This window comes from Triticum aestivum, chromosome 7A (assembly GCF_018294505.1).
Source record: "Triticum aestivum cultivar Chinese Spring chromosome 7A, IWGSC CS RefSeq v2.1, whole genome shotgun sequence".
In the NCBI taxonomy this organism is placed as follows: Eukaryota; Viridiplantae; Streptophyta; class Magnoliopsida; order Poales; family Poaceae; genus Triticum; species Triticum aestivum.
In genome coordinates this window covers 395,755,013-395,770,814 of record NC_057812.1, presented here as the reverse complement: position 1 = coordinate 395,770,814, position 15,802 = coordinate 395,755,013, and positions in this window count along the sequence as shown.

The following is a 15,802-nucleotide window of genomic DNA, read 5'->3' as shown; positions in this document are numbered from 1 at the left end:
TGTTGCTCCACCGACGTACTCCTTCCTCCTATATATACCTACGTACCCCCAAACGATCAGATACGGAGCCAAAACCCTAATTCCACCGCCGCAACTTTCTGTATCCACGAGATCCCATCTTGGGGCCTGTTCCGGAGCTCCGCCGGAGGGGGTATCCATCACGGAGGGCTTCTACATCAACACCATAGCCTCTTCATGAAGTGTGAGTAGTTAACCTCGGACCTACGGGTCCATAGTTATTAGCTAGATGGCTTCTTCTCTCTTTTTGGATCTCAATACAATGTTCTCCCCCTCTCATGTGGAGATCTATTCGATGTAATCTTCTTTTTTGCTGTGTGTTTGTTGAGACCGATGAATTGTGGGTTTATGATCTAGTCTATCTATGAACAATATTTGAATCTTCTCTTAATTATTTTATGTATGATTGGTTATCTTTGCAAGTCTCTTCGAATTATCAGTTTGGTTTGGCCTACTAGATTGATCTTTCTTGCAATAGGAGAAGTGCTTAGCTTTGGCTTCAATCTTGCGGTGTCCTTTCCTAGTGACAATAGGGGCAGCAAGGCACGTATTGTATTGTTGCCATCGAGGATAAAAAGATGGGGTTTTCATCATATTGCATGAGTTTATCCCTCTACATCATATCATCTTGCTTAAGGCGTTACTCTGTTTTCATTAACTTAATACTCTAGATGCATGCTAGATAGCGGTCAATGAATGGAGTAATAGTAGTAGATGCAGGCAGGAGTCGGTGTACTTGTCTCGGTGGTGATGCCTATATACATGATCATACCTAGGTATTCTCATAACTATGCTCAATTCTGTCAATTGCTCGACAGTAATTCGTTCACCCACTGTAAAATACTTATGCTCTTGAGAGAAGCCACTAGTGAAACCTATGGCCCCCGGGTCTATCTTCATCATATTAATCTCCCAATACTTAGTTATTTCCTTTGCTTTTTACTTTGCTTTTATTTTACTTTGCATCTTTATCATAAAAATACCAAAAATATTATCTTACCATATCTATCAGATCTCACTCTCGTAAGTGGCCGTGTACGGATTGACAACCCCTTATCGCGTTGGTTGCGAGGATTTATTTGTTTGTGCAGGTGTGAGGGACTCGCGCGTAGCCTCCTACTGGATTGATACCTTGGTTCTCAAAAACTGAGGGAAATACTTACGCTACCTTACTGCATCATCGCTTCCTCTTCGGGGAAAACCAACGCAGTGCTCAGGAGGTAGCATTTACCATGCATTGCCAGCCCAGAGACCATGTCTTCAGGCAACACACAACATCTTGGTAAAGAAAACAACCGCTTTATTGATGCTAGCGGAACAAAGTTTACAGTACAACAGGTAGCAAGGCCAAGCGGCACGCACGATGCGGCTGAACAATATGTACATTATTTCGTGAACATAAAGGCCTCGATCATAATAACTACGCGGCAGCGGAACAACGTCGTAGCGGAAGCTCCATAGTACAGGGACACCGATGTGGACACGATCTAGACTCGGACATCACTCCTCTCCAACAAGGCTTTTCCTGAATCTGGCATGACACGCCAGGTCAGTACATTGAATGTACTTGCAAGCTCACAACAGACATAAATATAATGACAAACAATATCATGATATTTAACCAATTATTAATAATGCAACAATATATGTTTTCAACATGTTGTGATCATATCCTTGTGAGGAAAAATTCCTCTTACCAACGGTGATCACTTCTTGGATCACCACCTTACCAACCTCCAAATCTTTAACCATCAACATCTCGTGATCCTTCCGGCGATCACAACCTCGACCCATACTAGGTCTAAAACAATAATCCTTCCGGCGATCACAACCACGACCCATACTAGGTCTAAAACAATGATCCTTCCGGCGATCACAACCATGACCCATACTATGTCTAAAACAATGATCCTTCCGGCGATCACAACCATGACCAACACTTGGTTCTGTACAACCCGATGGCCTTACCGCCATCCTCAACAGTGCAGAGTTCATAACTTAGTGTGCAAGTTTTATTAAATGTTGACCCATGGTGTGACCTACTTTCGAGCGTGTCCGTAACCGTGGACTCGGCTATCGATAGATTAATACACTCTGCAGAGGTAGCGCACTGTATGCACACCACGGAACCCATGGCCTCGTACTCCCATTCGGGTGGACCAACGGAATTCCAACGAAACCCCTCCATTGCCATGATACTCTCTCGGCCACTCCAACAAACTCCCCAACTAGGCTAGTCCTGGGTGTCCCTGTGTCTACCAAAGACACAACGACCACCATCATGGACAAACGTCCCTCATGGGGACCGGTACCAAAAATGTCAACAATGGGCTCACAAGGTTATGTCTGCTTACCGGGCCAGTGTACCGCACGCCCATAACCTTCCCTAGTTGGAGGCACCGACCAGAGGCATGAGAACGGACCGAATAAAGGCCTTCCCATATAGGCAAATGTGGTTGCACTGGAACAAACTCGATTCAGTGGCACCGTGACCCAGTCAACGATATATTCAAGTTGTATTATTATGAGGTTCAACTTAAATTGAAAATAACCGGTGTCAAAGTATGCCATGAAGTGCAACAATAACATATGCATCACACATTAAAGGAAAAGACTGAGTAAACTATATCCACACTAAGCATAACCATCAGCAACTCTTGACACTCCTCTGGTCAAGATTAAACCTCACATTAAACAACATCTTTTCTAACAAGTTTTACCATTTTTCTCATGCAAGAAAAATAACTTCAATTAATTACTTATATCCATAACCATATTATTTCCTTCATAACAAAAATAAATTCTAGTTTCTTTATCAACTAGGTTATCTCTAAACTTTATGTAACACAAGCATACTAACTTGAGCAAGCACTTAACAGAATATAAATAACACAATAATGTTCTATATGCATGGATTAAACATTCATTCAAGAAGGAAAATCACAAATATTGCAATGGCACCATGAAAATGTTGTTGTGGCTTGCCTTAGTGCAGATGAGGTTCACAAGCCTCCTGGTGATCCTCAAGACAAGCCTCACTGCTCTGAAAACAATTACAAACACAAAAAGAAATCATCAAGAACCCTTCTGAAATTCACCAGGAAATCTAGGCAGCAGGGAAATCACATTTTTGGTGAGCTTCTAGATTTCTTTGCAAAGAACACAATGCAAAAACAATCAATTCATTTGGACTTATGGTTGAAAACTTATAGTTGTTTGAAGCTCTCTCGATATAAATGAAATTTGAATTTAAATAAAACAGACTTGAGGGGGGGTGACGTCGAAGGCGTAAAGCCTCGGGGCGCCACCACTCATACCGCTTCACACGCGTACTGAGTGGCTGACTAGCAGGCCCCGCTAGTCAGATGAGGGGGAGAGGGGAAATGAGACAGGGGACGGCGCGGCTTCGCCGGAGAAAACGCCGGCGACGAGAGATCCTTGTCCAAAACGAGAGGGAGGGATCGTGAGAGGATATTGAGGCTTACCTGCCCGTACCCATAGAGTAGCTAGGGGTGGTCGGATGGTTTCAGAATCTTCCTCTCTAGCGGAGACAGGAAGCAGAGCTCGCCAGAGACGAAGACAACGGCGAGCAGAGGCGACTCCAGGGGTTCCAACCTGGCGGAACGGTACCACCGCAGAGTGGCGGAGGCCCTGGAAGGGTTGCCCAGGCTTTGGAGGGGCCGGAGCTACGGGAACGTCCCGAGGGGATCGCCGGCAAGCTCGAGCTCGGGGATGGCGGCCCGCGGCCTGCCTGGCCGGGCTACGGTCTTCTACTAGGTTTTGGAGTGTTTGAGAGTGGTGGATGATGCTCGAGGAGGCTGGGGGAGGGCTCTATTTATAGCCAAGCATCGAGGGGGGTTCGGGCTCCGTCGGTGGACACCTGGACACGGTGCCCGGCAACGAGCGGCATCAGTGAGAGATGGAGAAGGAGACGGAGCTCACACGGGGACTGTGGGCAAACGGGGACGAGCACATGGGCACTGGGGTGACAACGAGCACAGTGCGCATCGCACTGTTTCATTGGCCGGACCGTTCCCGTGCTCGCTACGGCGAGTTCCGACATCGGCGAGCACCCGGGGGAGTTAATGGGGCTAAGACGAAGATGGTGGCGAAGTTTGGAACGCTTAGGCAAGCGAGGAAGCGAGCACACAATCAACAGAGTTTCGGGTGCATCGCAGAGCGCGTCGGCCGCATGCCAGCACGCCTGGACGAATGCAGTCACCGCATGAACTCTGACCTCATGCCGACCTAAGCCCAAACTTCATGTCTGGCATGTTGCTTGCAGTAGTTTTGAATGTTACCACACTTTGGTTTGGATCCAGACGCAGTAGAAGAGATTTCACAAGCCTAGTAAGTTTCTGGTCAGTAACTTTGAGAGCTTACTGTGGTCAAACGGCTGGAAGTTGGGAGCTAAGTTTTCGAGGGTAGCAACCATCTACTAATGTGTTGACGCACAAGAAAAATCAGCCCCAAAGGAGCAAGTAAAATGGTAGTTGCTGTAGAAACTACCATTTCTGTCCAGAATAGAAAATATTTTCTATAGCAAAAATATTCCAAAAAGTCATGCAATATTTTTGCTCAGGAAGGTGCCCTAGGGTTCCAAGAATATTTTTGAATTTTCTCAGATTTTTGTGGGCAAGAAAAATTGGGGTTGCATTGGAGCACATTGATCTAGCTAGGGTTTAAGAGAGGAAAATGAAAATTTTTCATTAAGAAAAATATTCCAAATATTATTTTGAGATGAACCAGAGGGGGAATGATGGTTAGAGAGGGAAATGGGACACTTGGGTGAAAGCCAAGGGGTACCCAAGTGTTTAAGTCCATATGGAAGGATTCAAAAACTCCAAATTCAAAATCAATCCAACTGAAAATCAGGAAAATAAAGGAGGGCAAAAACCAGGCTGTCACAACAGGTGGATCGTTGACATGAGGAACTGTCTTCTTCCTGACCGAGACAAGGGATCAAGCCACATAGCAGTGGCGGGAGCGTCACAAGAAGTAGATGACTAGACGATCGTTTCTCCTACTTTAGAATGCACGCAATTGTTTATTCAACTGTGTGTGAATGGTCTGTATATGCACTTATGTAATTGGATGATTATTTTAGTTATATACATATATATATACATGTTATTCTACTTTAGACAGAGCAAATCACACGGCTTATTAGCAGCAATCGTCTGTGTTATTATTGGTCTTCACACACAGTTCTGATTACGGGACTATTTGCCGCATATCACACACATCTTGTTCAGTTGAACCGTTTCCATTGTGTTGCCAAATCACACACAATTCATCCTAGTGAACCGTATGCTATATATCACACAATCCTTCATCTGGCTGCCCGTTTCATTTGTTCCTCCTCTTCCCAAACAGTTAATTGAACTGAATCATATGCCCTGCATCACACACACAACTAAAATCTGAACCGTGTTTGATGCATCCGTCATCGCAAATGTTTTGCACCTTTTTTGACGTTTTTTACACCCCCGTTCGCGATTATGGCATCACACATAGTTTTGTCAAAGGGTCTCTGATTGTAGTGTCACGTTTGGACCATCCTGCAGTAGTGAACTATAATCATATCTCTGGCGTAATTTCCAAGCATACCAATGCAACATATGAATTTGATCCCATAATAGTTTCCCTTTTCGAGTCAAGCGATAATCCCTGAAGTATTAACATTGATCCAATGTGTCTCCCATTATATAATTGAATGGGTTTCCTCACGATTATTAAAGTAGTGCGTAATATCTTTCACATAATGAGCATCGAAGGTTTTAGGAGGTTCCCCATCTCCATGAGTAGCAAGTACACCTAATTTGTTTGGTATTTCGTGTTCCATATCCATAACTAAAGATAGAGAACAACTTAGAACAGCAAATAAAATATACTTAGTGATAAAGCAAACGAGCACACACGAGAATATTCACCCCACACTATTGCTCCCCGGCAACGGCACCAGAAAAAGATCTTCACAACCCACAAGTATAGGGGATTAGTTGTAGCCTCTTTTGATAAGTAAGAGTGTCAAACCCAATGAGGAGCTAAAGGTAGAACAAATATTACATCAAGTTTTATCGACCACCGATACAACTCTACGCACACTTAACGTTCACTTTACCTAGAACAAGTATGAAACTAGAAGTACTTTGTAGGTGTTGTAGGATAGGTTTGCAAGATAATAAAGAGCACATAAATAAAAGCTAGGGGATGTTTAGATAAAGAAACAACTAAGTTAGTTTTAGTAGAGGTTGTTTAGATAAAGAAACAACTAAGTTAGTTTTAGTAGAGAGCTTTTTGTCACGCAAGAAACTTATTTGTCTAGACATGTAATCATTATTGAAATTTTATATGAGGGAGAGGCATAAGCTACCATACTTTTTCTACTTGGATCATACACACTTATGATTTGAACACTAGCAAACATCCATAACTACTAAAGATCATTAAGGTAAAACCCAACCATAGCATTAAAGTATCAACTCATCTTTATTCCCATACGCCATAGCTCACTTATCTGTGTTTAGGCTGCTATCACCCCCGCAACACAGACAATGAGCAAACCATGAACATATTGCAACACCCTACAGTAGGGATCCCTCATGCTTGCACGACAAAGAGAGCACCATAGGACAACACCAATAGTAAATCATGCAACTCAAACCAATCATGATCATCAATCAACCCATAGGACAAAACAGATCTACTCAAACATCATAGGATAGCCACACATCATTGGGAAATAATATATAGCGTTGATAACCATGTTTAAGTAGAGATTACAGCAGGGAGAAGGGGTGTTACACCGCTGCATAGAGGGGGGAGTTGGTGATGATGGTGGCGAAGTTGTTGGTGTAGATCGCCGTCACGATGATCGCCCTGACGACGTTCCGATGCCACCGGGAGAGAGGGGGAGAGAGCCCCCCTCCTTCTTCTTCCTTGACCTTCCCCCATGATGGGAGAAGGGTTTCCCCTCTAGTCCATAGCCTCCATGGGGGCAGAGGGGTGAGAGCCCCTCCAAGATTGGATCTCTCTCTGTTTCCTTCTGTTTCTGCATTCCCAGATTCTGCCCTTTCACCGTTTCTAAAATTTTGGGAGATCCGTAACTCCTATTGGGATGAAATTTTAACATGATTTTTTATCCGGATATTAGCTTTCTTGCGGACGAAGAAGAGCACCAACCGCCTTACAGGTTGGCTACAAGGGCCCAGGGCGTGCCCTACCCCCTGCGCAAGCCCCCTGCCTTGTCGCTGCCTTTGGCATCGTCTCTTGTTTATTCCACTTCCCAAAATTCACTTCTATTCCAAAATAATCTCTGTAAGTTTTTATCCCGTTTGGACTCCGTTTGATATGGATTTTTTGTGAAACAAAAAACATGCATCAAACATGAATTGGCACTGGGCACTCGATCAATATGTTAGTCCAAGAAAATCATATAAATTGTTGCCAAAAGTATATAAAAGTTGTAGAATATTGGCATGGAACAATCAAAAATTATAGATGCAACGGAGACGTATCAACTAGCTGTTGAGGGTTCTGGCACCCCTAGTACCGGCAAGAAAGCCAAGACCGAAGCCCCCGGCAAGGAAGTTGTTGCGTGCACTGATTGCCGGGAGGCTGCGACGGCAGAAAAAGCTAGGAAGACCGATAGACCGTACTCTAAGATCCACTGAACCAAGGGCCATCATCTCCAAGAGTGTCATCATGTTTAGCAACTTTTCAAGAAGCAGAAAGCTCAATATGAGAAGCGTGACAAGGAGAGAGACCAAGAAGGTGCTGGCGGGAAGGGTCGTGGCGGCAGAGGAGGCCGCCGCGGCAAGACCCCTCAGCAAAAGGAGAAACCTGCTAGAGGTTGTGAAAAGAAGGAAGGCGATGATGAAAGTGATTAAGGGGATGAAGAGGAAATGGGTGAGCAAGAATTCTAGAAAGCAACTAAGGCCATGTGCATTGACGGAGGCACTTCTTTGCACTCCTCTAACTACCAGCTCATACAGTGGGCGCGTGAAGTCAATGTCGTAGAGCCAGTAGCAGATTCCTAGAAGCCGCTCAAACGGTCCCACACACCTATCATCTTTGACAAAGAGGATCACCTTGACCGCACCACCATGGTAGGGTGCTTGCCGTTGTTGGCTTCGCCAACAATCCGCAACCTCCAGCTCAGAAAGATGCTAGTTGATAGCAGGGCAGGGTTGAATCTAATTTCCCCCAAGGTGATCAGCAAACTACAGATATTAGATGAAGAGCTCAAGGTTACTGTCACGTTTCAAGGAGTCAACCCTTGCAGGAGTCGTCCTAAGGGGAAGATCATGCTACCAGTAACGTTTGGCGGAGAACTGAACTACCGGACCGAGAGGGTTGTGTTTGATGTGGTCAAGCTCCCCTTGCCATAGAATGGGATTCTTGGTCGTCCAGCTCTGGAAAAATTCATGACGGCATCCCACTATGCCTACAACACTCTAAAAATGCCAGGGACAATCGGCTTCATTTCCATCTCGTCAGACAAGAAAGATGCCATCATATGTGTGGATAAGATGTACCGGGATGCGGTAGAAGCCGAGGCCGCTTAAGCTATAGCTCCCGCCGAGGAAACCAAGAAAGGAAAGAAGGCTAGCAAATATGCCGGCAAGGAATCCGGGAAGCGTACCTCTCCAGAGTGCATTGCACCCGTCGATGACTTGCTGGAGCCACTAGAAAGAGATCCATGGTTGCTTCACCCGCTGTAAAGGAGGTCCCGGCAAGGCTGGATGGCGCTGATGGTACGTTCATCATCAGCTCCACCCTTGATGGTAAATAGGAAAGTGTGCTCGTTGCCTTCCTGTGGGCAAATGTCGATGTGTTTCCTTGGCAGCCCTCCGACATCCCCGACATTCCCATTGAGGTAATCGAGCACCACCTTTCTGTCTGCCCTCATGCCCATCCCGTCAAGCTGAAGGTCAGAAAGCAAGCTTTGGAATGGCAGTAGTTCATTGCCGAAGAAATCAAGAAACTTGAAGCAGCTGGTTTGGTCCGAGGAGTGTTGCATCCAATGTGGTTGGCAAACCTAGTGGTGGTGCACAAGGGAAATGGGAAATGGAGGTTTTGCATAGAGTTCAAAAACCTGAACAAGGCCTACCCAAAGGACCCTTCCCCTTTGCTGCACATTGATCAGATTGTGGATTCCACCTCCGGGTGTGATTTTCTTTCCTTTTTGGATGCATACTCAGGATACCACTAGATATTCATGTGCAATGAAGATGAAGAGAAGACCGCCTTAATAACCCATGTGGCACGTACTACTTTGTACGAATGCCTTTCGGATTAAAGTGTTTTGGATCCACCTTTGCGACAGCAGTAAAGATTGGTTTTGAGCCGCAAATGCACAGAAATGTAGAAGCCTACATGGATGATATAGTGGTCAAAACCAAGGACAAATCAATGCTTATTCAAGATTTGGAAGAAACTTTTGTGAACCTGCGCAAGATCAATTTGAAGTTAAACCTTGAGAAGCGTGTGTTTGGCTTGCCCTCCGGAAAGCTACTTGGCTTCTTTGTGTCACACCGAGGGATAGAGGCAAACCCCGAAAAGATCAGGGAAATTGAGAAGATCCAAGCACCCAAGACCGTCAAGGATGAGAGGCGCCTGACTGGATGTGTTGCCGCCTTGAGTAGGTTCATTTCTAAGGGTGCTAAGTGCACCTTGTTGTTCTTAAATTTTTTAAAGAAGGTAGGACTAATGAAGTGGACCTAGAGGCGGAAGCTGAACTACGAGACCTAAAGACATACCTTTCTTCTGCCCCCACCTTAGTCGCTCCTAGGCCACAAGAGTCATTGTTGCTATATTTGGCGGCAACCAATCAAGTAGTTAGTGCAGCGCCGGTGGCGCAGCGGGAAACGGATGAAGAAGCAGCCACGGCAGCCGCTCCGTTCGGAGGTGAAACTAAACCAGTCACGGCAAGAACAAGCACAGATCAAGGGAAATAATAGCAAGATAGCGAAGGCGATTCCTAGAGCACGACAAAGAAGAAAGTGGTGCAATGACCAGTTTACTTTGTCAGCTCCCTGTTGCAGGGGGCTAGGAAAAGGTACTCTGGAGTGCAAAACTTGATCTTCGGCCTCATCATTGCCTTAAGGAAACAACACCACTACTTCCAAGCCCATGAGATCATAGTTGTCACTCGTTTCCCATTGCATTGGATACTAAGGAACCCTAAGGCCACCACAGGATAGTTGAATGGGCACTAGAGTGATACGCCTCCAACGTATCTATAATTTTTTATTGCTCCATGCTATATCATCTACTGTTTTGGACATTATCGGGCTTTATTATCCACTTTTATATTTTTTTGGGGACTAACCTATTAACCGGAGGCCCAGCCCAGAATTGCCGTTTTTTGCCTGTTTTAGGGTTTTGAAGAAAAGGAATATCAAATGGAGTCCAAACGGAATGAAACCTTCGGGAACATGATTTTCTCACCGAATACAACTCAGGAGACTTGGAAACTACGTCAAGCCAATCAACAGGAGGCCACGAGGTAGGGGGTGCAGCTGCCCCCCCAGGCTTGTCCTCCACCATCGTGGGCCCCCTGTTGCTCCACCGACATACTTCTTCCTCATATATATACCCACGTACCCCCAAACGATCAGATACGGAGCCAAAACCCTAATTCCACCACCGTAACTTTCTTTATCTATGAGATCCCATCTTGGGGCCTGTTCCGGAGCCCCGCCGGAGGGGGCATCGATCACGGAGGCTTCTACATCAACACCATAGCCTCTCCGAAGAAGTGTGAGTAGTTTACTTCAGACCTACGGGTCCATAGTTAGTAGCTAGATGGCTTCTTCTCTCTTTTTGGATCTCAATACAATGTTCTCCCCCTCTCTTGTGGAGATCTATTCGATGTAATCTTCTTTTTGCGGTGTGTTTGTTGAGACCGATGAATTGTGAGTTTATGATCAAGTCTATCTATGAATTATATTTGAATATTCTCTGAATTCTTTTATGTATGATTGTTTATATTTGCAAGTCTCTTCAAATTATCAGTTTGGTTTGGCCGACTAGATTGATCTTTCTTGCAATGGGAGAAGTGCTTAGCTTTGGGTTCAATCTTGCGGTGTCCTTTCCCGGTGACACTATGGGCAGCAAGGCACGTATTGTATTGTTGCCATCGAGGATAACAAGATGGGGTTTTCTTCATATTGCATGAGTCTATCCCTATACATCATGTCATCTTGCTTAATGTGTTACTCTGTTTTTAACTTAATACTCTAGATGCATGCTGGATAGCGGTCGATGAGTGGAGTAATAGTAGTAGATGCAGGCAGGAGTCGGTCTACTTGTCTTGGACGTGATGCCTATATACATGATCATACCTAGATATTCTCATAACTATGCTCAATTCTGTCAATTGCTCAACAGTAATTTGTTCACCACCGTAGAATTCTTATGCTCTCGAGAGAAGCCACTAGTGAAACCTATGGCCCCCAGGTCTATCTTTATCATATCAATCTCCTACTACTTAGTTATTTACTTTGCTATTTTACTTTGACTTTATTTTACTTTGCATCTTTATCATTAAAATACCAAAAATATCATCTTATCATATTTATCAGATCTCACTCTCGTAAGTGGCCCTATAGGGATTGACAACCCCTATTTGCGCTGGTTGCGAGGATTTATTTGTTTTGTGCAGGTACGAGGGACTTGCATGTAGCCTCCTACTAGATTGATACCTTGGTTCTCAAAAACTGAGGGAAATACTTACGCTACTTTGCTGCATCATCCCTTCCTCTTCGAGGAAAACCAACGCTATGCTAAAAGAGGTAGCAAGAAGGATTTCTGGCGCCGTTGCCGGGGATGTCTACACAAAAGTCTACATACCAAGTACCCATCACATACCCTTATCTCCCGCATTACATTATTTTCCATTTGCCTCTCGTTTTCCTCTCCCCCAATTCACCCTTGCCGTTTTATTCGCCCTCTCTCTCTATCCTCCCTCTCTTTCTCTATTCGCCCCTTTTTGTCCGCTTGCTTTTTGTTTGCTTGTGTGTTAGTTTGCTTGTTTGTCACGATGGCTCACGATAATACTAAATTGTGTGACTTCACCAATACCAACAACAATGATTTTATTAGCACTCTGATTGCTCCTCTTACCGATGTTGAATCTTGTGAAATTAATACTGCTTTGCTGAATCTTGTCATGAAAGATTCGTTCTCCGGCCTTCCTAGTGAAGATGCCGCTACCCATCTAAATAGCTTCGTTGATTTATGTGGCATGCAAAAGAAGAAAGATGTGGATAATGATATTGTTAAATTGAAGCTATTTTCTTTTTCTCTTAGAGATCGTGCTAAAGCTTGGTTTTCGTCTTTGCCTAAAAATAGTATTGATTCATGGAACAAGTGCAAAGATGCTTTTATCTCTAAGTATTTTCCTCCTGCTAAGATCATCTCTCTTAGAAAAGATCATCTCTCTTAGAAAGGATATTATGAATTTTATGCAACTTGATCATGAACATGTTGCAAAAGCTTGGGAGAGAATGAAATTAATGATACGTAATTGCCCTACTCATGGTTTAAATTTATGGATGATTGTACAAAAAATTTATGCCGGGTTGAATTTTGCTTCTAAAAATCTTTTGGATTCGGCCGCGGGAGGCATTTTTATGGAAATCACTTTAGGAGAAGCTACTAAACTCTTAGATAATATTATGGTTAATTATTCTCAATGGCATACTGAAAGATCTACTAATAAAAAGGTGCATGCGATAGAAGAAATTAATGTTTTGAGTGGAAAGATGGATGAACTTCTGAAATTATTTGCTAGTAAGAGTGTTTCTTCTGATCCTAATGATATGCCCTTTTCTACTTTTATTGAGAATAATAATGAATCTAGGGATGTGAATTTTGTTGGTAGGAATAATTTTGGTAACAACGCGTATAGAGGAAATTTCAGTCCTAGGCCTTATCCTAGTAATCCCTCTAATAATTACGGTAATTCCTACAACAATTCTTATGGAAATTATAATAAGATGCCCTCTGATTTTGATTCTAATATTAAATAATTTATTACTTTGCAAAAGAATTTTAATGCTATGATTGAAGAAAAATTGCTTAAGATTAATGATTTGGCTAGGAGCGTTGATAGAATTGCTCTTGATGTTGATTCTTTGAAACTTAGATCTATTCCATCTAAGCATGATATCAATGAGTCTCTCAAAGCCATGAGAATTTCCATTGATGAGTGCAAAGAAAGAACCGCCAGGATGCATGCTAAGAAAGATGCCTTTATAAAAGCGTGTTCTTCTAGTTCCTATGAAAATAATGATGAAGATCTAAAAGTTATTGATGTGTCCCCTATTAAATCTTTGTTTTGCAATATGAATCTTGATAATGATGGGACTGAATATGATCCACCTTTACCTAGAAGGCGTTCCAAGAATTCTGAATCTTTTGATCTTGATGCTAAATTTGATAAAAGTGGGATTGAAGAAATTAAAACCCTAGATGTTGCTAAACCCACTATTATGGATTTCAAGGAATTTAACTATGAAAATTGCTCTTTGATTGATTGTATTTCCTTGTTGCAATCCGTGCTAAATTCTCCTCATGCTTATAGTCAAAATAAAGCGTTTACTAAACATATCATTGATGCCTTGATGCAATCTTATGAAGAAAAACTTGAATTGGAAGTTTCTATCCCTAGAAAACTTTATGATGAGTGGGAACCAACTATTAAAATTAAAATTAAAGATCATGAATGCTATGCTTTATGTGATTTGGGTGCTAGTGTTTCCACGATTCCAAAGACTTTGTGTGATTTGTTAGGTTTCCGTGATTTTGATGATTGCTCTCTAAACTTGCACCTTGCGGATTCCACTATTAATAAACCTATGGGAAGAATTAATGATATTCTTATTGTTGCAAATATGAATTATGTGCCCGTGTATTTTATTGTTCTTGACATAGATTGCAATCCTTCATGTCCTATTATTCTTGGTAGACCTTTCCTTAGAACGATTGGTGCAATTATTGATATGAAGGAAGGAAATATTAGATTCCAATTTCCGTTAAGGAAAGGCATGGAACACTTTCCTAGAAAGAAAATTAAATTACCTTATGAATCTATTATGAGAGCCACTTATGGATTGCCTACCAAAGATGGCAATACCTAGATCTATTCTTGCTTGTTATGCCTAGCTAGGGGCGTTAAACGATAGCGCTTGTTGGGAGGCAACCAAATTTTATTTTTATTCCTTGATTTTTGATCCTGATTAGTAATAAATAAATTATTTAGCCTCTGTTTTGGTTGTGTTTTTGTGTTTAATTAGTGTTTGTGCCAAGTAGAACCGTTGGGAAGACTTGGGGAAAGTCTTGTTGAACTTGCTGTAAAAAACAGAAACTTTAGTGCTCACGAGAACTGCTGTCATTTTTATTTGGAAAGTGCTATTCAGTTAATTATTTTTTAAGATGATTTATAGATAAATTGCTCACGTCCATAAATTTATTTTAGAATTTTTGGGGTTCCAGATCTTGTGCTAGCTACAGATTACTACAGACTGTTCTGTTTTGGACAGATTCTGTTTTGCGTGTGTTGTTTGCTTATTTTGATGAATCTATGGCTAGTAAAATAGTTTATAAACCATAGATAAGTTGGAATACAGTAGATATAACACCCATATAAATAAATAATGAGTTCATTACAGTACCTTGAAGTGGTCTTTTGTTTTCTTTCGCTAACGGAGCTCACGAGATTTTCTACTTTAAGTTTTGTGTTGTGAAGTTTTCAAGTTTTGGGTAAAGATTTGATGGATTATGGAACAAGGAGTGGCAAGAGCCTAAGCTTTGGGATGCCCATGGCACCCCCAAGATAATCTAAGGACACCTAAAAGCCAAAGCTTGGGGATGCCCCGGAAGGCATCCCCTCTTTCGTCTACTTCTATCGGTAACTTTACTTGGAGCTATATTTTTATTTACCACATGATATGTGTTTTGCTTGGAGCGTCTTGTATTATTTGAGTATTTGCTTATTAATTTACCACAATCATCCTTGCTGTACACACCTTTTGAGAGAGCCATACATGATTTGTAATTTGTTAGAATACTCTATGTGCTTTGCTTATATCTTTTGAGTTATATAATTTTGCTCTAGTGCTTCACTTATATCTTTTAGAGCATGGTGGTGGGATTGTTTTATAGAAACTATTGATCTCTCATGCTTCACTTAGATTATTTTGAGAGTCTTAAATAGCATGGTAATTTGCTTAAAATCGTAATATGCTTGGTATGCAAGATTAATAATAAAAGTTCTCTTATGAGTGTGTTGAATACTATGATAAGTTTGATACTTGATAATTGTTTTGAGACATGGAGATGGTGATATTAAAGTCATGCTAGTTGAGTAGTTGTGAATTTGAGAAATACTTGTGTTGAAGATTGTGATTCCCGTAGCATGCACCTATGGTGAACCGTTATGTGATGAAGTCGGAGCATGATTTATTTATTGATTGCCTTCCTTATGAGTGGCGGTCTGGGATGAACGATGGTCTTTTCCTACCAATCTATCCCCCTAGGAGCATGCACGTAATACTTTGCTTCAATAACTTGTAGATTTTGGCAATAAGTATATGAGTTCTTTATGACTAATGTTGAGTCCATGGATTATACGCACTCTCACCCTTCCACCTTTGCTAGCCTCTCTAATACCATGCACCTTTCGCCGGTATCATACACCCACCATATACCTTTTTCAAAACAGCCACCATACCTACCTATTATGGCATTTCCATAGCCATTCCGAGATATATTT